We start from the raw sequence: 21876 nt of genomic DNA on the forward strand, positions 1-21876 counted from the left end.
AAAGCGCACTAACCCTTTTCCCATATTCTTTTATAAACCTGGTTTAATTTCCCAGTCTTCATAAACAGTGGCAGCGCATTTAGATGAAGCATTGCAGAGATATGCTTCCTATTTGTGTGCCCCGTTTTACATTAATGTTTATTTATAGCTTTGTTCATACTTCTCAATTTCTTTACTTAAGAATTCCATACATAGCCAAAGGGGGGTGGTACCACAAATTAGGGACAATTCTTAAAAATATTACCCCATTTTCCTTAAAAGGTTAACACAATAACAGGGTTTTGCATCAGCGTGCAATTTGTTTCATACATCAAAAGCATGAAACTTTGATAATTTCTGACATTATTCGCTGATTGTAATAGTTACTGATTTACCGTACAAAAAAAAAAAAACACACAAGGGACAAGGAAAAAACATAAAGCAAACACTGGGAGAGTTGAGAAATCAGTTGCTACAGAACCATTTTAATTTGACACATGCAGCTCTTACAGGCTTGTAATTTCAATTGTGGGGGCTGATATTACATGGCATACAGGCAAAAGGTTCTATCTCGCTCCACCTCATGAATGCTGGAAATTTTCTGCTTCTTCCAAGTAAAATTCCAGCACCCTCAATTGAGAAGCATGAGTTTAACCGTGAGGATACGAGTAGCTGTAGACTGGCACATTCCTATATTAATTTATAGTGAACCATTTGGTAGTTAAAGCTAGTTGGAGTCCTGGAGAGATACTATGTGTCGACTAATTGTAAAGAACCTCCCGAACGGGGTGAGCTTTTAAGACAATTTTGCACTTGTGACTCCATAGCTGCCAAAATATAAGTAACAGAGAAAACTATAATTAGACATTTCAGTTACGCATGGAACTGGCATCAAAGGAAGGCTTTCTTTTTTAAATACCACAAAAAACTGCAAGATATAAATATTAAAATAAAAACAAAATTCACAGATGGTGTTTACACTTTATTAGTACCAAGCGAGCATGGTACTAATAAAGTGTAAACACCATCTGTGGATCTTGTTTTTTCTATTTAAATAACTGCTATGTTGGGTGTCTTCTAGTGTGTGGTAATGGGCTATGATGATAGGTACCAAGACACAATTCTAATAATGCAATAGGTTCTCAGCGTTTTTTTTTTTCTGACTGCTGCTTAAATGCTGCTTCTGAATTTCAAAACTATATTCCCTTTTCATTTAGCAGAATTAGCTGTTGGTCTTGAGAATGTTATCCAGTAGTGAATATGCCATTTTGTATATTCTTGCCACTGTTTTGAACCTTTTGTTTATTTTACATTAATGACTAATTCTAGCATCCAAATTGTCAAATAATATTTATATTTATGTGACTGTGTATGTACGTTTTATTAAACCACTTTGTAGTCGATCCTCCTAGTGTGGGTCTGGAGGTCTGTGATAGGCATTCAGAGGTCAGGCAGTGTCTCACAATGCTAACAATGGCATCAACTAATTGTAAAAAAAAAAAAAAAAAAAATTGTGATTTCAAGGAGCCACTCGGAAATTCATGGCACCCCATTATTTTAGCCTCAAAAATGAGAAATTCTGTGGAATTCTGTATGGTTGAGAGGTATGGACTTCAAGCTTCACGTTGGTATCCCACAATTCCATTGGAGGGGTGGAGTTGCATTATTATGTATGCACATTTTATGATAATAGCACCCCTATTTTGGGCCAGTTGTTTGTACTTTTCATGGGCCTTTGTCCAGATTTTTGATGTTTCCAGGTTGAGAGGTATGCAGACAATCTGACTATCATGTAGCACATGAAGAAGCAAAAAAGCAAGGGAGAACAAGTGAGTATGTCCTATGAAGGGAAGCAATGGCTATCTGGCCATCAGCCATAAATGAGACATCCTTCTCTGCAGTTCACATTCACAGAGAAGTAAATAAGCTTACACATGCTCAGGTCAGGTATTCAGTACTCTCCAAGAGCTACATATACTTTATCAGAGTCTTTCAGGTGTGAAGCATTGCAGTGATTGAGTTGGTTGCTGTTTGGAAGAGAATAATGTGACTCTCCTCCTTTTTTGCTTAGTTAAGAAGGGCGGGTCTATATCATATGTTCAAAGGTTTAAAACTTCGAACATTAAATTATCAAATTTAAATGTTCAAAGTTATAAAACTTCGAACATATGTAAAAAAAAAAAAACTCAAACCCAAAACTAACGGCTGTAGGCAGGGGGGCAAGCCCCCCTGCACCCGCCACACCCCGATCTTTAAATGTACCAACTCTGAGACCGCACTACAGTGCAGTAAGGGTCTCTTACTGTACTGTAGTGTGGTCTTGGAGTTGGTATATTTAAAGAGCGGGGGGTGTGGTGGGCATAGTGCCCCACATGGGGGGTGCAGGGGGGCTTGCCCCCTGCCTACACTAATCAGGTAAGTTCAGTTTTATTGTTTTTTTGTTTTTTATATTTTTATTATATGTTCTTAGTTTGAAATTTCGAACATTTAAATTTGATTATTTAACGTTCAAAGTTTTCAAACATCGAACATATAATATAGACCCAAGAAGGGCAAATGGAAGATAGGAGCTGTTTGATGCTATGCTTGACACTGTTGCCACATTTGAGCACCGATTAGCTGTGACTAAAAAGAAGAAACATTCAAGAGATGTGAATGATTTTAAGAAGGGGTACATTTTTTCAGTGGCCCAAAGAGAAGAATGGGGCTGGTATCCCAGGTGCTAGTACTAACTTTACAATCAAATCAGGCTTTAAGTTTAATGATAGAATAAAGGTCTGTGGTGTTTAAAATGTTTCAGCATAACAATTCAGCTGTATCCAGTCAAAATGGGAATGTTAATGGTTTATCTGTTCAAGAGGGTGGTTCAGCACATTCTGGGTCATAGGATCCCTCTCCAATCCAAACTGTTAACAACTAATGACTGTCCTGATTATACTAGCTCTTGAGAGACCAATACTGGTACCTCCATGTTTTTCCCTCAATCTTGGAACAATTGAAGCACCCACTATTGTTATAGCCAGAAAAAAAGTTAGACAAAAGAGACAAAGGCAAAGAAAGGGCTTACTGGGGTTCCATGATGTGCAGCTGCCTCAAAAACAAGAGCAGCTAGATGACCAGGTTAACACTGTACATAACATCTCAGACTATATTTTAACTGAAACTGAATTTTGGCTGCTAAACAAAGGTTTGTTGTTTATTCCCTGCTTATATGGATTGATAGAAGATAGTTTAATTGAACTTAGATTTTTTACTTGCAATTTAAATCTAAGACTCGTGTTTCCTAAAACAAATAAGGAACTTGATAAGCTTAGAATACCTAGTAATTTTACATCTATGAGTCAACTTATTAATAATGCTTTTGAGAAGGTCTGTGAACAAGACACCCATGCCCTATATGAGACTCATGTATCTAGTGACTTTAATAACATAACCTTTGAACAATGAAAAGTGCTTAATGATTTGAAGGAAAATACCAATATCGTTATTAAAGTGGCTGAAAATTGATGGGCCATTGTAGTAATGATCAGACATTATTATATGGCAACTAACAATCTTTGCTAGCTGATGTGACAAGTTATACGAATATAACCAGGTATGAAGTACGTAGAATTATTAAAAATGTTAAGGCAAATGTTTATGACATGCACATTAATGGTTGTATTGATAATTCTTCTTTAGCATTCTTTCATGTTGAGCATTCTGTCATTCCTTTTTATGGACTGCCAAATATACATAATGGCACTTGTAATGCACCTATGTGCCCCATTGTTTCTTCTATGGATGGGTTACAGAACCTGTATCCATCTATTTAGATATGTCTTAAAAATAATTTAATAGTTTATTAAAGGCAGTGATGACTTTTTAAGAGGTCTAAATGAATGGCAGGCTGAAAATCTGGATAAGCAAATAATAATAATAATGGTAATACTGGATACAGAATCACTTTTCACGAAGATACCTAATGATTATGGTGTTGAGGCCATTAGGAATATATTGAATATGTATTCAGAGTCAACTTCTGCTACTATAAAAACTGTATATTAAAATTGTTTGTTTTAGTATTAGAAAATAATGTATTCAGATTCAATGACAATTTTTACTTGCAGCAATCTGGGGTAGCAATAGGTATTCCCATGGCTAATACATATACCAATTTAGTTCTATCTGTTTGGAAAAGTGAGTTTCTCTATAAAAAGTGTGAGTTGTACTATGCCAAATGTGCTGCGTTACAAGCATTTTGTGGATGATGTATTTTTGCTGTGGGGTGGCACCCAAGAAAAGCAAAAGGAATTTGTCAACTATTTAAACTCCACTATGTCTTTTTTGAGGTTTAAATTAACTTTGTGTAGGCATGTGATATGTTTCTTAGATATTCTGTTGACACATAATGGCTGTGGCTTTGAATCATCTATTTATAGAAAATATATTAGAAAAGTGACACACCTTCATAAAACCAGCATGCATCTCAGGCATATTTTTTCAAATATCGTATGTGGCCAGATGATTAGGACATCTAGAAGGACTACTGTAGAAGATTTGCATACTAAAGAGATTCCGAGCATTATAAAGTATTTTAAAGGAAAGGGCTACAGTATTAATAAATCAGCTAGGTGGGCTAAGGACTTCTGTAGCTAAGCCTGTATTCAGGGATATGAATTCCACCATTGGTTCTGTTAGCCCAAATACTGGAACTTACACATTCCAATTGCATATAATGCACATACTAAACATGTTTATGATATTTATAGAACATATTAGAGTATTTTAAGATCTTATGAAGATTTAATGGACAAAATCCCTTCCATTCCTAAATTTATGTACACTAATTGTGCTAATTTGAGACATATGTTATGCTATTAACGAACAAAGAAAAAAGAAAAATTATGTCAGGTAAAAAGGTACTAGACCATGCTTTAGTTGTTCATTTGTGAATATATTAGCAGTGATAAGTGATTTGCACATTCAGATACTGGAAAATATTTAATATGAATGTATCTGCACTGTGTGAAACAAAGAATATTGTGCATCTAGCAAGATGTGTAAAATGCACCTCTTTCTATTTTGGTAAAAGCATTATTAAAATGAAGGATTGTATATGTAAGCACTTGCTTGATATACTTAGATATGTTGAATGCTCTATATAAGCATAAATTATAATCTGTTGTAGAACTAATATCTGTCAGTATAAGGTTTGTGGATGAATTTCTGTGATCACAAAGAAAAGACTATAATTGGATTTGCAGATTTTGATCTGATTTTCCTCCAGAATTTAATGGAATCTGCAGTTTCAAACCTGTTTTAAAATCTAGATCCATTAAATAGATGTTTTGTTGTTCAAACCATATTTTTAAAAGTTTTTAGCATTGTCTTTTTAGACATAGATGTGCTATGTAATCATTGTTGTCATTGGTTGATTCTGGTCATATGATGCCTAGAGTAAATGTATTTAAAAGTTGTTGAATTTGTACTCAAATTTTTTAGTATATCTGAAAAAATCTCCATTGTTCAAAAGCTTATATTTATTGAATAAACTTCTTATTGTTGGGTTCCTTGAGCCGTGAGTTGTTTGCTACACTGATTTCTTATTCTTAGCTTTTGCCCAGCTTGAGCTATCTGTCTTTGATGGATTTGGAGACCCTTCTAACAGTTGTTGTGTCTTTTGGCTTTTCCCGGTAACAACAGAAAAAAAAACAATGATGTACTAAAATCATATCTGTCTAGCATCCAGTCATGCTTCTAGTTCTGTATTGCTTGACATGGTTGATTTTGAATGTTAGCGAAAAGTTCTAATTATTGTACATTTGGAATCTAATTTCATATATTTTATAAAATAATCTCTTATATACTGCATCACTCTAACGTTATACATTTAACTGGTGTCTAGGTCTGCCTCATGTATTTTATACTACGTCTATTGTACCGTTTTCTGTCCTTCACAGATTATAGCTGTTAGCTAGAATGCATCATATGTGTTGTAAGAATACTGGGGACATATGAGTTCAAATGCCTGTAACTTGCTTGGACATTTCCCACATGTCATACCTGTAAAAAGGCAACTGGCTCAGATGATTTAATCTTTTACCAAACTGAAACAAAAAAGTAAATAACAATATTGCTTGTGTGCACATGCCCATTTTTATTTGATTATGAGTACAGAGAGGTGTCGATCAGACTCAAGAGCCTATTTCCAGCCACAGTGTGTTCACAAAATGACCATAATGGCATAAATACATAGGTGTAAAGGAAAATAACTTCTAACCATTTTCAAACTAAAGAACAGCACATTCCTTTTCAGGCAAATTAAAAATCAGCCACTTGTACAACAGGCAATATATCTACTGCAGTCGTAACTCTATAAAACAGAAACCCTGATATCTTACACCATTTAGTTTGCTACTTCATATCACTAATAATAGTATTTTTGCAATTTTAACTTCTTTGTCTATTGCTTTGAGCCCTCTTCTTTAGCCAGGATACCTGAAATGAGCTTCAGTTCCAGTATCATTTTTTTAGTACTAAGTCATGAAGAAGTTTTCTATGCTGTTGTGTTAATTCCTTCTATTGGCCAGCAGGTGGAAGCAGAGGAATACATTTGAACATGTGGAGTGCTGTTTGCTTTGCCATAATGATAGTGCTGACTGACAAAGGTGAACTATGCAGGGGTGACTGAAGGTATAGGGAAAAGTGCATAGACGAGACAAAGTGTTACCAGTTGTAGCATGACAAACTGATATGCTGATTCGTCAATATATACACGAGAATAAGCACATGCACAGAGTCAAAAGTTCTCACATGCAGTTCTAACTTATGAAGTTTTACATGGCTTAAAGACAAGGAGGTGTGTTTTGTACATGCAGATTAACAGGTTGTTACCTTTATTGGAGGTGAATAAGTATAGTTAGAGCAGCTGGTAACCTGCTGACAACACAATAGAATTTCCTCAAACCTGAACCAGAGCAAAAAAAAAAAAATAGATGTCAATTGTGTTATGTTGTGTACATTCCTTAATTTTTTATGTATATACTGTATTTGTGCTGAAAAGAAGGGACACACTGAAACAATATGTTCCTGTTTTGTGAGATGATCAGTACAGTTAATGACACTTCAGACACAAAACAGAGCAAATATATTGAAACCTGTACCTCAGAGTGGCTAAAACAAAGCCATTGCATAGAGACAAGCTTAGAGCAGCTAGTTTGCACATTAAACAGCACTACTGTCAAATCTGAGCACAATCTAACCTAGTCTAGTGCTGTAGCCAGTTTGGTAGATATGGGCATCCTAAGACAATGCAGCAATTGTCTCATGTTCATTGACAGCCATTTAATCCTTAAAGAAGCACAGTACGTGAAAGATGCATATATGCAATTTCACTGGAGGCAAAAATCTTGCATACAAACAAGTTTACCGTGCCCACCACACACATAGACCAACTTATGCTAAAGTACTAAAAGCTGAATCTAGACTGTTTGGCATGATCTAAGCACTAAAAACAGCCATTTTACATTAAGAGGCCCCATGCGCCCTTATTTTTTTTTAAATATATTTTTATTAAATTTTTCAGATTTAACAAACATGACATGTAGAACTGTAAGTCACACTGAAGAAAAACATTACAGTCAAGTATGATACAAAACAATTAATATAAAAATGATGCAATTATAAAACAGCAGTTACTGAATTGAGTACCTTACAACTGATCAGATAAATTAACCGATACGGTACCTCAAAAGTCTATTCCAATAAGAGTCTGGCCTCCCAAAATGAGGATAAGTTTAAAGGAAGAGTATACTATTGTACTGAGTAGAGACTAAGAGCTGTTGTAAGGGTACCCCCCTATAATAACTATTTATACTATATTAAACAATTTACAACATATTTACAACGTATTTACATCATGGATGCCAGAAGACCTCACAGATAAAATAGCATAGGACATTATAAAAGACAGGGTGTAGTAGTAACAATAACAGATGATTATGGACCGGGCATAGCATAAAAGGACTACCTGGAATGCAAAGTAAAGCGATCTTTATTTCTGGATTTTACTTAGCTTGGATTAGGTCAAAAAGATTACCCCAATATTTCTGAAAATAATCCTTTTTGTTTTTGTTATTCGTGCACAGTTTGTGTGCAGAAATATATTTGATTGCCATTGTCATAAAGTTTTCCCAGGTAATTGCTGAAGGGTTGATCCAGTTTTTGGCAATAAAATATTTAATGAGAGCACAGACCGTAACAAGAACATGGCGACGAATACCTTTGAGTGATTTGGGAGTTATATCAAGGATCATGGTTTGCCAGGAGAATGTGGTTTTCTCATACCCCATTTTTCCAACAGGAGTCTGAGGGAACACCAAAGTATGTAAATGTTCTTACAACTCCAAAACATGTGTAATATATCTACATGAGGGAGGGAACAGAAAGGACAGATTAAGTTTTTATTGTATCCGAATTTTAGTAAGACTGCTGAAGTGTAGTAGGAATTATTGTTGATCATAAGCTGAGTGTAAATTAGGTTTTTGAAGGGGGTTAGATTTAGGGTATTACTGATTGCTTCATCTTTAGACTCTCTAGAGATTTCATCTTGTATGGTATCCCCATCCTTGGAAAATAGAAGTGAATGGTCATGCTTAATGGTCGACATGAGTTTATAAGTATGTGAAATAATTTTGTTTTTTAGGGAAAGCAAATTAATGTTTGATTGTAATACATTAATGTCTTGCTCCATCACTCTATATTTAGAGAATTTTTCCTTTACGAGTGATCTAAGTTGTCTCAAGATAGGGTCATATTTATTTGGGACCCCAAATAAAATTTTTACCTCTGTTGCATTTTTAGTACTATAAAAATGCCAAACTGTGGCCTTCTTGATATTAGGAAAGTTTGATAAGTCAATCATTTTATTATTGATTTTTAAATTAGGATTTAAATGTATGGGTTTGAGAATGGAGATTGTATTGTGCAAATTTAGGGATCTCATCAGAGCATGATAAGGACAAATTTTGTTCTTTAGTAGAGGCAAGAAGTATTGTGGTCACCATTCAGAGAAAGAAAGGGGACAGACTGGGGGTTAATTTTAAATGAATATATGTAGTTATACCAGATTTTGACCCATGTTGGGGATCAAGATTCAGCAGAGGGGTCATAACAGGCTATTCGTATTAAACGGCTAGCAGTAATTATGTGATAATAAAGACTGAAGTCTGGGAGACTTAATCCACCTTTGGTCTTTGGGGTAATTAGCTTCCTATCTGATATTCTGGTTGATTTAGGGAACTATAAGAACTTTGAGATTGTGGTTTTTAATTTACAGAAGAATTTTTTAGGAACATTTAGAAAAATAGAGTTAAGATGGAAAAGGATCCTAGGTAGGATATTCATCTTAATTATAGCGGATTTTGATAACAGAGAAAGATTGATGTTTTTCCAACTAGTTAGATCATTGTTAATTTGATCCCAGACTTTATAAAGGTTTGTTTTCATTATCTCTTGATGGGAATGTGAAAAGTTTATTCCTAAGTATTTTAGTGTATACTTAAGAGGGATGTCTGATAGGGGGAAATAGTATTCTAAATGCTTCTTAGGATTTAAAGGAAAACAGGATGATTTGGCAGGGTTTAATTTATAGTTAGCGACCTTAGAGAAGAGTTTGATAAAGTTTCGTATTTTTTAAAGATCTGTGTTAGGAAGCTCAAAGTAGATGTTAAGGTCATCAGCGAAAGCTGAGTATTTTGTTTCAATGTTAAACATTTTTGGAATATGATGATAAGTCTTTTGTTTAATCTAGATAAGAAGAGGTTCAAGATATAAATTAAAAAGATAAGGTGAGAGTGGACACCCCTCTCTGGTGCCATTTATGATTTTAATAGAATGTGATAATGTTTTGTTAATATAAAGGGAAGTAGAGGCATTGTTATAAAGCATCTTAATAGTTTTTATAACCAAATCAGGGAAGTTAAAGTATTCCATGGTTAGGTATAGAAAGTTTAGATCAACATTATCAAAGGCCTTGGTTGCGTCTAACATTAGTGCGTAATGTGGGTGATTATCCTTTTTTAGAAACAGCATTACTGTATGTAGGGTAAGAGTATTGTCACAAAGCTGTCTTTGTTTCATAAATCTCAATTGTTCGGGAGAAATGATTGAAGCCATAATTTTCTGGATTCTATTAGCAAAGATGGTAGATAGAATTTTTATGTCCACATTTATAAGGGCAATGGGCCTATAGTTAAGAGGGTTAGATTTGTCCGAGTTCAGTTTTGGAATGAAAATAGTTTTAGAATTGTTCATATACTTGTCCATAACCCCATCAGATATGATATAATTGTACATGTTAAGTTGAATTTTAGAGAGTTTACTACAAAAGGTTCTGTAGAATTCGTCTTATTAGGTTTAAGTTTTTTAATAGCTAACTTTATTTCATTCAGTGTTATAGGACTCTTTAAGAGGGTGTTTTGTGTTGGAGATAATTTTGGAACAGAAAGCTCATTAAGAAGTTCTGTGTAATGTTCTTTTTGGATTTGGTTTTGGGGATTGTAAATTTCGGTGAAGATATCTACAAAAGAGTTTACAGTGTCTTTATTTCTATACAGGCTTTTCCCTTTATAATTTATTTCCTTTACATAGTTTGGTCCTTCTTTGATATTTATTAATCTAGCTAGAGTTCTGGAGGGAGTTTGGGTCCATTCTGAGTATCTATGAAAAAGTTTCACTTCTACCAAAGAATGGTTTTGCAAGTGGAAGGAATAGATTTTTTTTTTGTACTTCATGTAATTTATTTTCCAGATCAGGGGAAAAACACTTTTGCAATTGGGCATCATTTATCTTAAACTCTTTGGTAAGATTGTTGATGTATAATCTTTCTTTCTTTTTATAAAAAGATGCTTTTTTTATGAGTATTCCTCTAGTGACTGCTTTAGCCGCTGCCCATTGTATATCTAAAGGGATGGTGAATAAACAAGATTCAGCTTCAAAATGTTTTAAATAGTCATTGACCTCCTGCAGAACATCATCTTTTTAGAGGATGTTACAGTTTAGTGACCAAGTGGGATTGCTGTTGTCATAGTTCAAGTGCTGAGTAGGATTAATACGAAGTATTATATTAGAGTGATCGGATATAGATCTAGCCTCAAGGGCAAAGTTGGTAATTTTATTAGAGAAAACATCCGAGATCAAAAAATAGTCAATTCTAGACCAAACTTTGTGTGAGGCCGAGTAAAAAGTGAACTTATTAGAATCCCTGTCTAGATCAGATATTAGGAAATGGTCAACTAGGTTGAAACTATTCATCACATCTTGAATAGATGCAGTTATTTGGGAGGGCTATTTTCTGTTTTTATTTCAGCTAGCATACAAGGGGTCGATGAGTGCATTCCAGTCACCGCCAATTATGTAAAGATGATCAGGGTATTGAAGTAGTAAATTATGTATTTCAGAGATGAACACATGTTGATTTGAACATGGGCTATACAGATTTAAGAAAAGTACAGGGCTTTTAACCTGAGGGTATGAGCAGGAGAATAAACACGATCTGCCATTTGGGTCAAATTTGGTATTTAGTACTTCCCAAGGAAATAGCGGTGCCTTTTCATGCTAGGCAATTGCCCGCTGATAAAATAAGTCTAACCCAATTTCTTTTTTTGATATTATCCCATTGATCATTTGTCATATGGGTCTCCTGTAGAAAGACAATGTTAGATTTATCCTGATAAATCAGGTGCATAACCAGCTTTTTTTTTAATTTCCTGAAGGCCGTTTACATTCCAGGAGTTTACACTAACCATCTGACTATAGGGTCAAGAAATAGATAATTGTTAAGGTAATTAAAGAGAAGTTTTACTAAAGATGGTCCAAGCAGTAATTAGTCTTTTTACGGACAACAGAAAATAAAATATAATCAGGACTACTATTCAGCCATCCATGCTCCTTACATTAAAACCTGTGCCTAACCACCAGTCACCCTGAATCATTTTTGTATAGGTTTGCAATAGATACATGTAAACTATTATTAAACATTTTTGTCTAAAAAGGATGTTACATGAGAAGAGCAGGGAGTCATATATATTAACAACAATAGTCCATGCGCCAGCAAGCATTACACAACTATACCCTCATGCCACTCCAAAAGCTGTTTAAGAGTAACATATGAGAAGGGAATAGACAGTTAAAAGCAAGATAGAGTTAAAGATAGTTAATAAGGGAGAAAAAGAAACAGAATCACAGAAAGACAATATATACAGCATTTATACCAAATACTTAACTTGGAATTTTTGCTATGCAAATAGGCAGATAAGGTTAAAGTAATATATAAAGTAATAATAATCATTTTTCACATTAATTGAGACCAACTTACTATAAAGCAAGATAATAATAATACACCTAATCACGGACAATAAGAACACGAGTTACTATAACTGGCACTTCAAGGGTAATAGCACAATCCAATGAAATGCCTTTTCACATCAGTTCAAAAATGGAAAGTTCAGCTTATAAAGACTAAATATAGTACTGAACCAGGAGGTTTACAAATGGAAAAACTATAACAGAAGAATTAATCAACTAAATGCTAGTTTTAAAAAAACAAATAACACCTAATACATGCTAAGACACTTTTTAAATCTACCAAGATAATCAGCTGTGTTTACAAAGCATTTGTATTTGTGCCACCTGAGACCAGAAGCATTCTTTTGACTGCCTGGATAGCAAACTATGTTTATAAGCATTTAACCATATATTACACCTCTATAAGATTCAAAACAGTTATAGAACAGCAAATTGGCAAGTCAACAAAATTAACACAGAGCTTATTCGACAGCATAGCAATTTAACTGGTACGAAATACTTGGCAAACATTAGGAGAGACAAAAAATACATACATAACCTGCATTAACTACTAAAGCAAAATGAATAAAATACACTTTTAAACATATTGTTGTGCTACTAAAATTACCCTGGCCAGTGTCCTTTAGTGTCCATTTAGTATTCAGCATCTAAATATACCTAGAAAGTCCAAAACCAATCAGCTGTGTAGATAAATCAGTACTCCAGCAAAAAACAGGTAATAAGAAAACACATCAAGAACACCAAACCATGACTGTCTGATGAAACAGCTTAGCTGCGAAAGCGCTCACCCTTGGATTAAAACTTATGAAATATTTATTTGCAATGGTTTGGTGCTCTTGATGTGTTTTCTTAATACCTAGAAAGTGTTTTTAAAGATCCATTTCTTCATATTTGTGATGTAGTTCATGATTTTAGCGTTCCCGGTAATGCATTGCTTCTTTTCCCATGCTCTCTGACCCCGTAACATCATCGGCCGACGTTTTAGCTGCATTCTGGGTTATGGAATGTTAAAACAGCTCTGGAGGCTTGAGTAACCCTCGTGGAGCTTGAGAACAGGCCTCGATAGGCCTCAGGAGGCAACGCAGGATGCAAAAACAGATCCATGAGATGCTGAAAGAACCAAAATGACAAGCAGCCCCAGAAAAACCAGAGGATGCCAAAAAACAAACTGGATAGATGTCAGGGCATGTTGGGCTTAATTAGGAGTACTAATTAGCCTGCAGAGCTAAGAGAAATGCAGCAAATATTTTTGATTTATTTTCTTCTGCCAGCATTCACAGACATTAATATACAGTAGATAGAAGCTGTATTAACATTGTATTGATATTTTGCTAGCCTTGTCATAAGACTTATTTATCTGGTAGTTCCTTGAAAGCTTGCATAAATTCTTTCTTTGCTTCATCCACAGAATGAACTAGGAATTTTTGATCATTGTAGTTGAAGGAGAGGATGGCTAGGTACATCATTTGAAAACGCAATTTTTTTAAATTAGCAAAGCACAGAAGGGGGCTAAAGCTTGTCTCTGAACTTTAATGGGCCCAGGCAGATCCTGTGAAATTGCAATCCTGTACCCTCTCCATGAAATGTTCTTTTTTTCTTTTCAGCCATAAGAAGCATGTTAACATGTGCAGCATTAAGGAGCTTTGCATAGATCTGTCTCGGGTTAGCTTCATCTTGAGCTCTTCGTAATGCTCTGTGGACTCTTTCAATAGTAATTTCCCAGCAAGAGTTTTGTTTTCAGTAATGTGTTCAAAGATCTCAGTTAGTATGACAGGTAGCTGAGCTTAGTCAAACTTTTCCAGAATGCCACGTATTAAAATATTGTTTCTCCTACTGCGACCTTCTAAGTCTAATATTTTTTGTTGTAAGTCACTGATAATTTTGTCATTTGCATTTACCTGGGTTTGTAAATCTCGTATTTCCTTCGAGTTCTCTTCATTTTTGTTGTCAATGAGGTTGATTCTGGTTATAATTTGGTCCAGGTTTGAACCAAATGAGTTTAATTTGTCTAAGAATAGCTTGAAATCCTCTTGCAAAGGTTGTAGTGCAGTCTTAATGTCATAGAGTGAAAGTGCAGTCACCTTTAGATTTAGCAGCCCTTTTGTTTAGCTCTTGTGTTTATTTATTTGTTCTTTTCCTCTTAGTTATTACATCCTTCTCAGGGGAAATTATAGAAGAAAGTTTAGTTTTTGAAGTTGTAGCATTCATGGATTCTTGCTGGCTAGCCATCACTAAGTGAATTATTTTTCAGAATTAGAGCAAAGCTGAGTGACTTAAAGATTTCCTTTTTAACTTCTCTTATTTAGAGCACAGTCTTTTAAAGAGAATGATTCCACCATGCGGCCTCGGCCCTCCTCATAGTGAGTACAGGTAAGCACTTGAAGAAAAAGTTAAAAGTTAACTTTTTTGACCAAAATGCAGCTCTGCATCTTATCCTTTGAACGCATTAAAGTGAAAATCCTCCTTTTCTTTCCTTTGAGTTTTAATGCCAGATGTGGGTTATTTTGGGCAGATAGAGTTAGTTGATACAGGAGCAGTAGAAAGTGTGTGTTCAGTGCAAGGTGGCCATCTTGAACCCCCTGCACCCTTATTGCAAGAAGAATGTAGCAAAGGACCCCTCTTGAAGTGTATTGCAATAAGGCTTAGTATTGAGCATTTCCATTGGCCAGCTTGTTTGAAAATTGGTTAACTTGTTTTAAAAAAGGGTTCTCACAGTTGTTACATAAGCTCTATGTTTGCATGCATTTGCACCTGTTTTAACACACAACTCCACATAGTTTGGCGAACAGCCATTACTCTACTATCTTCATCTGAGGAATCAGAGGCATCTGTTTGCATGCAGCACACCTTCTTGCAGCACCGAGCAGTGGAGGTGACCACTGGTAGTTATAGATGCAAAAGTTAAAGTAGATTTACTTTCCCTTAGAAGCTGCCCGTACTCCAACTGAGGAGTCCCTTAAGTTGAGCTTAGCTGCTCGGAGAGCACCTCAGCTGGGCTTTCTAGAGCCTTTTTGACTTTAACTGAAATCTCCTAATCCCTAATAGTCTCATACCCCTTGACAGCTCCAATAGTATAGACCCAGCATTAAGCCCCAAATTAAATGACATCCTTCCTCATTAAAGTAAGCAAATTTACACCTAGTATTATGGATGGTCAGTTCTTCTTAATTTTTCCTGCCTGCTTGATTGACATGGGTATCCTCAGGCATTGCACAGCGTAGCAATTGCCTCATGTCACTGATAACCCACTACTCCTAAACCACTCAAGCTTAATTTGTAAGGGATGCATATACACGAATAATTTGGAATCCTTGCTCTCTCATTCACAGAACAGTGACACTGAACAGGTTGTCAGCCCATATACTACACTTCCTATACAAACCATGCAATAAACACATAAACCATTATATGCAGAGGCACTCACCAGAAACTTACCTAAACACCAGAAGTCTCTAAAGCACAAACATGCTACACCTAATACAGTACCTACAGCACTCAATACACATAAAACCATAAGCACAAGTATCTCACCAAACAAGAAGGCAAAGTACATCTAAACTACATTTTTTGGTCATAGGCGACTCTATAGTGAGACACACAGATGTCACACTCACTAGGCTGGATAAGGAGAAATTTATGGTCAGCTGTCTGTCAAGTGCCAGGATCCACCAGATCACACACACTCAAGTTTCTCCACAATAAGTACCATTATGACTCTGTCATAGTTCATGTTGTTGTGACTTCCTTGAGACACACCTCCCTGGACTATATGAAGAGAGACATGATTGAGCTCTCACAGTATGTGCGCCAGGTAGGTATGACCCTAGCCCTAAGCAGCATCCTAACTCCACCAAGAATGATATCACAATATCAACAAAAAATAATTGACTTCAACAATTGGCTTAGTTTCTACTGTCATTCCAAGGGGATCCAGTATCTGTCTGCCTGGGATGACATGGTTGACAGGCCTTGATACTTTGCCAGAGATGCCCTCCACTTGTCACCTCTGGGATTCAGAATTTTTGCCAAGGCTCTTGCCTCCCTTATTGTGCCTTTTTTAGGTAATGTCCCAAAGACAAAACTTCCAACATAAAAGATCTGTCAAAAAGCAAATTGAAGGTCATGCTGCTTAACGTTAGAAGTCTTAACCTATAAATGCATTCACTGGAGGCTCTCCTCACACTGGAAGATGCCGACATCTGTGCAGTCACGGAAACTTGGTTCAAGGCTGCAGAGAGTACCCCTGCCTTACCAGGCTATACCGCATTCCACACATTCTGACACCAAAATGAGGTCAGGAAGACTAAGGGTGGTGGAGTTTCTATTTTCATTAAGGACAGCCACACCTCCAGACTGATTTGCCAGCATGATGCACTAGAACTACTCCAGGTGCAACTGACAATTGGCAAAACACCCATCCAAGTTATAGCCAGCTACGGACCCCACTCTATGACTCAGGACACCCACTGCTCTTACTTGGACCTACGTGACTCCATCAAGGTACTCCCTAACACCCTGATGCCTGGTGACTTCAACTACCCCACCATTGACTGGGTGAACTATTCTTGCTCTAATGCACTCTCCCAATGATTCCTTGATTTCGTCATTTCTAATGCACTAGACCAGCTTGTGTCATCCCCCACAAGGGGCAATAACATTCTAGACTTAATTCTCACCAACATGGGTGACCGCTGCACCACCCTTATAGTAAGTTCTTCCCTGGTGAGATCAGACCATCAGTCTGTCTCATTCGAAGTGCCTATCCCATCCAAACCCCCCCCCCCGCCACCCATAACCAGACTAAAAGACTTCTCAAAAGCTGACTGCAACCTTCTAAGTCAGTGTATCAGTAGCTTCACACCACCGCCCCCCTCAGAAGATCCGGACAAATATGCTGAATAGTACGCCAGTGCAGTATACAAGCACCTGTACAACTGCAAAGACTCAGCCATACCCAACAGAACTAAAACCTGCTCCTCAAGGAAACACAAACCTATCTGGTGAATATCCTCTATCTAAAGGCTTTACCACAAAAGGAAGAAACTGTTGTCCAAGGGTAAAAAGGCACAAATTCCCAACTGGAAAACCCCCCTCCTTAGCCTCAACAAGCAAATTAGATCACTAGTGAAAACCTCCAAAGACAATTCTGAATCAGAACTAGCCTGTGAAACATAAGCTAACCACAAATCCTTTTTCAGTTACTGCAGGAATCTCCATGGCAAAGCCTAGGTTTGTTCCAAATTAGTTGATAACAGTACCACTTACGTTGATCCTGTAGACTTAACCAACCAGCTAGCACGAACTTCACCCCTGTGTCCTCCCCCAAAAGCCCATTCAACACCCTGATACTTGTCCTGCATCTCACATTTCCATAGATCAAGTATTAAAGGCCCTATCCAAGGCAAAAAGCACAGCTTCCATGGGATCTGATAGTATCCCAGGCTGTATTCTGAACTATCTCCAGCAAGAACTAGCCTCACCATTGAGCACACTGTTGAACCATAGCCTAAGTACAGGCTTCATTCCAGCAGAGTAGAGAACTGCTATAGTCATCCCTTTGCACAAAAGTGGTGCCACTACTGACCCTGGAAGCTATTGCCTCACTAGCTTGACAAGTCTGATCTGTAAGGCCATGGAGCGTATTATTATGGACCTCATAAACAAGGACATAGGCAGTCTTTAAGCACTTAACCCCACCCAGTTCGGATTCGTCAAGGGCATATCTTGCCTGTAGAACCTGGTTGACTTTTTTGAGACTGTCACCAAGGCACTGGATGAGGGGAAAGTCAATACATACAGCTTAACTTGACTTGGCTAAAGCCTTTGACACAATCTCCCACTCAGGCATCATCGAAAAGCTAAACCACAACTTGGCTTAAATCCCTGCCTCATCAGGTGGATAGCTAAATGACTCACCGATAGGACCCACAAGGTCAAAATAGGTGCCTCCACCTCTAACAGCAGATCTGTCACAAGTGGTATTCCCCAGGGACCTGTTCTGGGACCCCAACTCTTTGGCATCTACTTCTCAGAGGTCCAGGCAAAGACAAAAGGCCTGTGGCTGACCATGTTTGCAGATGACTGTAAGTTGGGTGCTGTCACTGACTCCCCAAATTATGTTAGCTTACTACAACAGAGTCTCACAGTAACAAATGACTGATGGCAAAGTCATGGCCTTAAGTTAAATGCAAAAAAATGTATTATCATACCATTTGACAAAAACATGGCCCCTACTGATTACTACATCAACAGCAACTCCCTAACCACACAACTATGGTGAGAGACCTGGGTACACAGCTTGACAACAATCTCACATTCGACCATCATGTAGGGGCAGTGGTCAGAAAAGCATTTTACATGGTTCATCTAATAAGTAAATGAATTGCATCCAGAAAAAAGTAGGTTATTACCTCTTTGTACTCCTTCCTCATTAGGCCAATAATTGAGTACAACTCCCCATTTGGTATGTACCTCTCCAAACACCTGCACCAACTGGAAAGGCCACAGAAATACCTCACAAAGAGAATCCATGGCCTCCAACACCTGTCCAATGTGGACAGGCTCAAATCACTATCACTCTACTCGGTATCATACTGATTGCTCAGAGGTTATCTGTGTCTCGCCCACAAGGCAATCTCAGACCCTGGTCTACTAGAGATGCTCCATATCCTTAAGTCTAACTCCTTGTGCATTACCTGCTTGAAAGGCCTAAATCTAATATGTGACATTAACAAAAGCTGTTGGAGGGACAGGTTTGTCTCCTAGAGGCTGCCCCATCTCTGGAATAGACTCCCCATATATGTCAAACAAAGTATGTCTCTGACCCCCTTCAAGCGCAACCTTAATGAGTGGATGGGAAACCACAAATTTGTTCCAGGGGTTTCACCTGTGTCCCTCAATGACAGGGGCCACAGGTGCTGATTGAGGTTTCTTTTTTGGGGATAAACTCTTGCCTAGACCTGTAAAAGCCCCAAAGCCATTAGTCTAGTAATCTCTTATTATCCTATGAACTAATCTATGGCCACCTACCTGATCAGACACACATGAAATGACTGTCCCTGATTTCCATCATCCTGCATTTCCTAAAAATTGTACATGATCTTTGTTTTTCCTAGCACTGTGCTAAAACTCCACCCCCTGCCCCCTGCATTTCTATCCAGCAGTGACTAAACCCTTGCTGCAGTTGTTTCTTTCTTTCTCTCACACTTTTCTACCTGCAGCTGTGTCTAATCAAGGTCTTATTGGGCACATATTAACTGCATCTCACTGTACTAAATGAATGTTTCTCACATGTATTTAACACATTCAGTTATTAAACAGATAATCAAGGAGTAAAAATTCTGTACACAAGAACTATATAGTATATACAAAACATACAGCAAAATATGGTCAACACAAGAAATTGAAGCTTTATCTAAAGATAGTCTAGTGTACACATAAAACCATGCTATGACTAAGAAGGACCATGACATTAAATGATCCTTCTTAAAGTAGTAACTTCTATTGGCTCTAACAGCCATTTGGTAACTCTGTATTTTAACAAAAGTGAACATGTTAAGAAACAACATTTTTATATACAAATAAACCTGAACTTTGTAGAATCTAAATCTGTTTGTGTGCAGTTTTCAAAATTCAAATCACTCATAGAGGAATGTATGTATTTTTTCCTAGCATCCTTTAAGACTGGAAACATATGTATTATTGTTCACCAATAGCTTATGAACTGCAATGTTCATTAATAGCTTACAAGCTTTTATCTGTTTTCTTTAATCTTAAAGCCTTCCCAAAGTCATCATTTATAGGTCCAACCATTTTTTGTAATATGCACCTTGAATGGCATGAAAAGTATTATAAGACTTTTACCTTTTGTTAGGTGAATGTGTAAAACTGCAGATTCCGAGCTAATAATGTCATCTTGATTACGTCTCTTAAATTATTTTCTTGCAAGACCATCCATATTGTATTTGTTTATTGACATTAACAAAATATGTATAAGACATCAGCATTACCTCTGCTGCTGGAATTACAGCTTGCTGCAAGGCTAGAAAATATGAGGCTTTTTAGTTGGAGTAAGGTTTTAAATTATGAGTTATTGTAAATTGAGTATAAAACAATTTCTTAAAACAAATATATCTCCAATTTAATTGCAATATTTTTATACCAAATTATGTAATTTTTAATATTAGGATCATATACTGACCAGAGTGACATGTAATAGTAAAAATTATTCTGTGTATAGTTTAATAATAAAGTATAATTCTTTGAAATTTGAATTTTTAATGCTGTTATATTTTATCTTTCTAGAAATTAAATAGCAAGGGAATTGCATCTGTATGTTTTTACATACTTGGACAAAATATGCATTGTGGTTTCATATTTTATCATTTTTGCTCCACATAGTCTTCCACAACGTATTCAATTTAATAATTAGATAGTAAATATAAAACCCTGGCAAGCTAACACTTCTATTATTCTTTGGGGGTAATAAACTTAATATGTGAAGTTTGATTTAGGCTATAAAATAAATTTAACAAATGAGGATTTCATACTTCTAAATAATTTAACAGTATGATTACAAGTGGGTATAATATGAAATAAACTGTGGTGGAGTATATTTATTTATTTTAACTATAAAACATTTTGATAAGAAAGAAATTTTCATCTTAGCTCCTCTTTTAAATCTTCTTTTATAGAAGGCAACGCTGTAAATATTATTTTAATAATTTAATGTAGCATTTGTTTGAAAAAAAGAGTTGCATGGTTCTTATGCTTCAAAAATGAGTGTTACAAAATCTGTTGTTCTACTGACTTTAGGTGAATTAGAGTAAAATGTAAAAATCAGCCTTGATTTGGGAACTTTGCCCTTGATTCTTGAGCAAGAAGTTGAGTCTTATGCCAGTCATAAATCAGTTATGCTTATTTAACTTCTTTTCATTTCTTAAAAGAATCATCCACACGACAGCCATAACAGTATGAAGAAACAAGCAAAGATAAACTAGAGTAACTAATATTCTTGTTAGTCTTCCAGCAGTAATAACATATTTGCTGTACAGATCACAGTGAAATGGTATACAGTTGCATGTCAATGATCCATTAATAATGGCCACAGGCTTTAACAGAAGTAATACCTGAACTCCACTGCATTTATTATTTATACATTGCATGCATTATTTCAATTGTTCATTCCATTTTGAATAACTCATTTGTAAAAACAATGGTGCAGGTTGTATCTATGGAAGGAGAGAGAAAGAAAGAGAGATACATTTATTTATTTATTTATTTATTTATTTATTTATTTATTTATTGTCATTTGATTAACAGGAAAGTCAGACTTGGTAGGTGCCTATTTTAATTTGAGGCCCAGGGAGAAAAGCCCCAGACTATTGCAAAAACATTTTAAGAACAATAATTTTACAATCTTCAAAAACAACAGAACAAAAACATCTATAGTTTAAGCAAGTATACCAAATTAGACACAATGTGAAAACATTGGTTAAGAGTCGATGGAACTTATATGATAATGATTTAATATTTAGAGAAATGTTACCC

This window comes from Protopterus annectens, chromosome 1.part1 (genome assembly GCF_019279795.1).
Source record: "Protopterus annectens isolate FY-2018-M chromosome 1.part1, PAN1.0, whole genome shotgun sequence".
Taxonomy (NCBI): Eukaryota; Metazoa; Chordata; order Ceratodontiformes; family Protopteridae; genus Protopterus; species Protopterus annectens.